The sequence below is a fragment of the Chaetura pelagica genome, unplaced genomic scaffold (assembly GCF_000747805.2).
Source record: "Chaetura pelagica isolate M959 unplaced genomic scaffold, ChaPel_1.0 scaffold69, whole genome shotgun sequence".
Classification (NCBI taxonomy): domain Eukaryota; kingdom Metazoa; phylum Chordata; class Aves; order Apodiformes; family Apodidae; genus Chaetura; species Chaetura pelagica.
Window position 1 is genome coordinate 2258940 of NW_009970724.1, and position 7254 is coordinate 2266193.

General features: G+C 51.0%; 1 protein-coding gene across 1 annotated transcript in view; it reads right to left on the reverse strand.

The window, feature by feature from the left end:
* Positions 1-7254, reverse strand: part of PTPRF (protein tyrosine phosphatase, receptor type, F) — a 257488-nt gene that overhangs the window by 16690 nt on the left and 233544 nt on the right. The gene's annotated exons all lie outside the window — the stretch shown is intronic.

A 7254-nucleotide genomic window follows, 5' to 3' on the forward strand; every position in this document is an offset into this window, starting at 1 on the left:
CTGCTGCACTCTCATCCTTTCCTCTGGAGCTGCCCATCAACAGAAATTTGGTTTTGTGCCAGGACTCTACAGAGACCTGACTGCGCAGTTCTTGACCTAGCGGTTTTATTAACTGTTGAACTGCAGTCTCCTGAAATATAGCAAGCCCTGGGTATCTTGGGCCCCACGAGCTTTGTGTCCTGCAAGACAGGCTATGAAATTTTGCCAGGGAATAGTAATGAAAATTGATAGGTTACTATCCACTGCTCCAGCTACTTATGCAATGTAAACATCTCTCATTTGAGTTAATAGAGTGACAAGGAACTATAAAAACCTGGAGACAAGACATGGTTATAAATCTTGGCCAAAGGCCTGCACGCTATGCAACTGCCTGAAAGGCACACATCCTGACCCACCTGAGTCCTGGCCTCACACACCCAATGTTTCTCTCATGATCTATGTGCTGGTGCACCTTGTACATGGCTCTTCCACAGCCAGGAAGCCCCTTCCCAGAATCTTTCATATTTTCTTTGTCCACACACAAAATGAGGTGATAAAGGACCATGCACTAAGCATCCCTCTGAAATGGTTTGGCTTCTTTCTCTGAGAGATATGTGAGGCACCCAGATAAGACAGCTGCCTCATGCAGGGGCTTGCTCTACAGATGCATCTCTGGGCAAGCCCGGGACAGGCAGCTACAGCAGAAATCAGTCATCCCATGAACACCTCTTCCTGAAATTACCAACACAGTCAAAGCCTTCTTAAAATCATTCTCCAGCTGAGGGTCCTCAAGGCTTTGTTAGCCCACAGGCAAAAATATTGAGCAAGCAGGCCAGGGGAAGCACCAGGCATCCATGCTCACTGCTTGGCAGAGAGACACGTCAGAGGGTTTCTCAGGCAGTAAAACACCAGTGAATCTGTCAGCTCTGGATCAGCTGTGAGCACATGGATGAGCTGGGAAGCACAGGACCTGGACTGGGCTGATCTGGATGTGCCTCGCAGTCCCTTTGCTCAGCTCTATTAACCACCATCTGTGTATATGGTGACACCCACAGCCATCCCCTACTCTCCAGTGCTGTTGAGCAGGCGCTTCCCATGCAGCTGGTGGATGCAGGCACAGTAGGTACAGAGCACAGGCACTGCCTGCATCATTGCACGAGCCTTGGGGGCACATGCAGGCCAGTGCTGTGACAGGTGACACTTGCCTGTCCCCACGTGCAGCCCATGCTGCCAGCCTTGCCACAGCAGCAGGCTGTCTGCAGGCAGAGAGAGCCAGTGCTGACGAAAACACACAGGAGGATGTGACATCACGGCGATGCTAATAGGTAGTTTTGAAGATGTAGGATGTAAATAGACATTTCCTACAGAAAACCCGTAATTTTCTGTTATCAGCGTAATAAGCAGGCAGCAGCAGTGCTCAGAGGCACTGCAGCAGGGATGGTGGGAGTGGAGACTGCAAGCATTGCTTCTGGCTGGAATCCCACTGGCCTGGATGCCATGGGCCCTGCACACTCCTCTGCCCAGGCACAGAGATGTCCCAGCACAGCTCACGGCTTTCTGGGATACTTCATTCAGGCACCTGTATTTTTGTTCTCAGGATATGCTGCTCACTGAATCAGCTCTCCTTCCTCAGCTGTGTGGCAGGGCTGAGGGCTGCCCATCTAATGGTGGGGCTGAATTGGAGAAGAGTAATAGAAATTACCAAAGACATGAAAAAGTAAGAGAGCTGGGTAGCTGGTGATGGAGCTGAGACCAGCCCTGAAGGTATGAGTGAGCATCTTCTTGCTGCTGAGAAGTAACACAAGAAAGCACAAGCCCTGCTTGCACCTTCTGAACACTTGCTCAGTGCCAGACACAGGTGGGTGCTGGAGCAGGTCCTCCCTTGGCAGCAGAGGCAGGGGGAGCTCAGTGCAGTTGTTGGTGCTCAGTCTGCACTGCAACTTGTTGCCAAAAGGCTGCAGGGCTGCCCAAGCTGTGGGGTGTAGTGTGCTTTGCACAGCAAGTCTGTGTCCTGCCACAGCCGTGGAAAGGGTTATTTCCTGGGGGAGACAAGGCTGCCAAGAGCCCCCAGAACCAAGGAGAAGCATCAAGGTGTTGCCATTAGGGTTAATTGCTTTGATGTGCAATGAGGATGTGCAGAAATGGTATAATCATCATCAGCCTCTTAAGAGGGCAAACAGGTGAGAAAGTCAGAAGTAATACAGCACCTGAGTGCAAAGAGACTCTAATTAAATACTCCTGCAAATTAGTGACTCATTTAGAAGTAAAATGATTTAATTTAAACTCCGGTGATGAATTAATGTACACCTGTTCCCCCCTTTAAGGCAAACAAATGAGTAAATAAAAGGGAAGATGATGGGCTGCTTGAAGAGCAGTTGAAGCCTTTACATGTAGTGATGCTTGGAAAGTCTTGTACCATCTCATTACAATGCTCTGCAGCTCCTGACTACCGTAGCACTGTCTTATCTCCCCACCTTTCTCATCAACTGTCCGGGCACTGATAATCTGCTCTTGGTCCTTTCTGGAGTTCATGGGAATCATTGCTTTATCCCAAAGCTTGGTCAGAGTGACACTTTTGACTCATTTTCCTAGAAAGCAGAAGGGTTGGGAAGCTGGAACAAAATGAACCAGGAACAAACTTAAAAGCACCATGACTTTTAGTTTTGCTTTGCTTTAAAGTGACAGGGGAGATGTTGCAAGACAGCAAGTGCAAATTAAAAAAAAGCCCAATTAGTAAAACTCCTCCTTCCCAGCTTCCATAGCTCAAGGAGCAATCTCTCTGAAGCAGCTCAGGGATCCCTGCTGCTACTGCCATCAACATAAAGACAGAGCCAGACCACTGAAACGGGATTGGAAAAAGGCTCTTTCCTCGACAGACTCAAAAGCACTTTACAAATGCCTTGAAAACATCTCTGGGTGCCAGTTTGTCTCTCAGATACAGTCCAACTCTGATTTGCTGCTCCCTTTCCTCAGTGCAGCTCCAAAATCCCTCTGCATTCTGCAGCTGCCTCCACTGCTGGCAGGCATGGGCAGCCTGGGCAGGCAGACCTCTGGGGCAGTACAGCAGCTCTGCTGGCCCTGGCTGTGCAGCACAGGAGCTGGATGGCCACGGCCTGTGCTGCTCAGCAGCCCAGGCAGATGCAAAAGGGCATGAGGAGGGGAAGGCACCTGGGCTGCAAGAGCTTCCCAGCCTCCTGTGAAATTAGCCACATTAGTACAGGCATTGACCACTGTCAATCTGCTTCATGTCTCAAATGAGGACATAATGCGGTCCTGAATCAATCGCTGGCAGCACTTCAACCTTCTTACTCTTGTTCCGGGAAGGTGGGTGCTGCGGGCCTGCCAGGCAGCCTCCTGAGGAGCCCATTAAACCCGCAATACGTGGCTCCCTGGTGCTGCCTAAGCTGCCTTGCCAGGGCTGCAGGCATGGGAGATGCTCAGTGGCTTTAAGGGAAATGCAAGTGAATGTGGGGTTTGGGCAGACCAGCAGGGTTTCTCTTAATACAAAACTGGCAGGAAGGGGCTGCAGCCTCTCCACTGCACTGGGAAGCAGGAACACAGTAACATCTCATGCACAATCTAAAGATCGTCAAGGATTAACACGTCAAGCAGCAGCACAGTGCCAGGTTCTCATATTCTCCAGCCTGCTTTGCTCCCTGGGGCCATCCACTGGAGAGACATGCTAAAGGGACTGGGCATAAAGGGCAATGGTCATAAGCTGCAGTTTGGACATAAGGAAAAAAAAACACTTCCCTTGGAAAGGTGGGTACAGGATCTAGCCCAAAAATGCCAGCAGCTACGAGGGAGCAGGAACCAGCCCTGGTTGGAGTCAGTCTGTCCCATGTTTGCTAACAACAACAAAGGGGACAGCAGTGTTTGGCTTGCTGCACCCCACAGTGCAAGCTGTGGTGCATGCATGCACACTTGTTTGCACCAGTTTGGGTACCCCCATCCGAGGGCAGGATCCTGCCCCACATCCCCAGGCTGCAACATGGGAAGGTGGCCCACAGGAGGAGCTCCAACACAGCTGCAGCGCTTGCCACAGCCCGCAGATAAATAATTAAGGGCTCAGCCTCCCTTCTACTTATTTAATTCCATTAATCCCACACTGTAAATTCACTCTAGCTCTCACTGTACACTAAAAATGAAATACTCTCCTGGTGCAGCCAGGCCAGAAGCTGCTGCCAGACCCATGCACTCTGCTCCCCCGAACTCTGCTACATACCTGGGAGAGCTTGGTGGGGCTGTGCTGTGCCCCCTGCCAGAGCAGTGGACAGCAGTTAACAGTGCCTGTTGCCGGCTCAGCACCCAGCACCTGCAGCTGAACCTCTTCTGTTGCACCAGGGTTACCAGCAGGTCCAACTGGGATTGTTCCCTGCCCGCTGGGGCTGAGGGCTAACCTGCAGCTCGGGAGGCGGCCGTCGCCGCAGCCAGCACACAGCTTTCTCTGTGCTGGCTTTGTCACACATGCTGCTTGACCACATGAGCTGGGAAACAGGTGTGAACAATATTATTTTTTCTCTGACCTGCAGGAATGGAGGCCAGAAGGACCTGAGAAATCTCTGCCTCCCTCCCTGCTCCCTTCCCAGGCGTGTGGGGAAACGCTGACAGGTCTTATTTTGTGTCACCTGTATCTAGGTTACCCTGCTATTGCTTGCACAACCAAGACAAGCAACAGACAGATGACCCTGGGCAGTCAGCCTCAGTGGTTAAAAGTGCTGTTAAATATTTGCTGTCTGCCTGGGGTGCCACCACTCCTGACCCACCTATAAACAGCCCTAGACCCCATGGAGATGTTAGGCTTCCAGGCTACTCTGCAAAAATACTTAAAATGCAACTCTTCCAATGCAAAACCAAATAGTAAATGGGCCTTTGGGGTTCACCTGTGATTCCTTTGTCCCTTGCTCTCCCTGCTCAGCTGTTCTACCCCCAGTTGGCAGCACTATCATGCCATAAGGAAACAGGGTTGGGGGCCTCCATCTTTTAAAGTGCTAGGTCACCACTCAGCTTTGTGTAGGTCTGTGGCTCACACAGTCCCAGGGTGTGTGCTGAGACTGTATCATCACCTGATGACTGTAAATTTGGTGACCTGTGGGTCCCTGCCTCTCCTCATGTCAGGAAGCGCAAGTTCCTGCAGGGGCTGCAGAGTCTGCTCCCCTCTCAGCTCCAGAATTTGTTTCCACAGCCACTCTGCAGATTTCCTTACTTAGCAGTACATGCTGCACCCATCCTGCCCTCCAACCGCAGCTTACCCAAAGAGAACTGTCACCATGCCAAACTTGAACACACAGGGACAAAGATGAGAGCAGACCCATTGCTACAGCAATCCTGCACAGGCAGCTGCTGTTCTCTGCAAACTTAGTCCAGGATTTTTCTCTCTGGAATCTCAAATAGGAAATTACTGATTCCCAGGTTCCAACACGGGGCAACTACTTCTGCTTGGGGGTCTATCCTAGTATCAACATGAACCTGTCATGTTCAGTAATTTCTAGCTGATGAGGACTCAAATGCAGCAGAATCCAGGGGAAAAAGATTACATGCAACAATCAGCTACTTAATTGCTGCTTCAACATGTGAAGTACAACTGATTGGTGCTCTCAACCAGCCATGATATTCTAAAGAAAGAGAAATGAGAAGAGAGAGGCTCATGAAAACAGCTAAGAGAATTTACGTAATGACAATTTTTCCCAAAACAGTTCCCACAGCTCAGTATTAGGCTTCAGGCTCCAACTGGCACAGGCCTAGTATGAGGGTGGGAGCACAGACACTGGATCCTGCTGAATCCCCACTGTGCAGCAGAGGCACAGCTTGTCCATAGCACAGTGGACAGCCCTGCTTAAACGTTTCAGCTGGACTTGTAACAAAAAGTCCAAGCCAGAGAGCCAGGACTGCATACCTTGATCCCACTGGCAAGACATACATGAACACACAGGTAACTGCAAGAAAAAAGCAGGATTTTTCTAAACATCTCCCAGGTTATGATGTGATGCTGCAGCTGGTGAAAACTCTCTCTGGTCTAGACAGCAATAAGCAGAGGGATGGAAAAGCCCTCCCCTTGGCATCCTGAAGTGAAAAGGAGCTCTGTGCCTCCCTCAGTTACATGCAGCACAGCCTTTCAACTACCTGGAATTCGACCCTCCACCTTCTCAGCACAGAGATCTACTTTCTCTTTCCTGGCATATATAATCCTATCTCATGGGCAAATGTTCTGATCTCACCGCATAAACCAGTGTAGGAATGCTGCAGGAAGAGGAGGCCACAAGCACAGGCAGATAACAATTCAAACAGAAGTGATAAGACATGCAAAGGACACTTCCCAGATTTATTCCCTCTTTATATACTAGGGGGCGGTTTATTTACAAGTTCCCTGCAGCCTAAGAGGGTCCTGCATGTAAGCACAGGAAAACATACATCCTGCCACTGCTGATCTCACAGCTGCAGGCAAACTTTTGCCAACTGTACAAGTTCTCAACCTGCTCATTCAGCCTGGAGACTGGTGAGAAAGGCACGGCAGCCCTAGTGCAGATCAGCCCTTTCCTCTCCATTTCTGTACCCCCTCAGCAAGTTTTCCTCAGAGGACGACAGGAATGGAGGGTGTTGGGTTGGACAGGTGCAGTGAGGGATAGGAGGGGTTCACCAAATGCCCAGTGCCTGCCTGTGTGAGTGTGAGCAAAGGCAGCATCGGTGGTGGGTGTGGACGATACCTATCCAGGGGCTCCACCAGAGGTATGGAGGAGGCTGGGACTGAATTCAGCCTTGCTGGGGGGTTTGCAGCTCAGGACTGCCAGGCACAGGCAGAGAGCTCCATGCAGGGAGGGCAGATGGGACTGCTCCGGGGCAGTGGGACATTAGTAGAGTTTCTGGTGGCAGTGATGCTAAACGGCACAGTCCAGCAGCGTGCCAGGGGAGAGAAGGTTGGGAAAACAGGAATAAAAACCCAGATGCATGTTTTTCAGCAGTGGAGGACAGCACAGAAAGCAAAGGTTTGAACGCAGATGGAAGTGAAGGGGCATGGGATGCTGTGGACTGAAATACCTCAGCCAACCTGCATGGAGGGCAGCCCTCACAGAGCAAAACAGAGTAAACAGCAACAGCCCAGGCGGGTAGACATGAGTTCCCCTTCACTCCTAAGACCGTAATCATGGTGGGAGCATGGCGGGCTGCTGCGTGTGCAGTTGCAAGGCCGTTTGCCTGTACAAGCCATGCTCCAACTGGCTCAAGGCGAGTTCCCACCACTCTGGGGCTGGCAGGGAGCACTGGCAGGGGGCCCCGCGC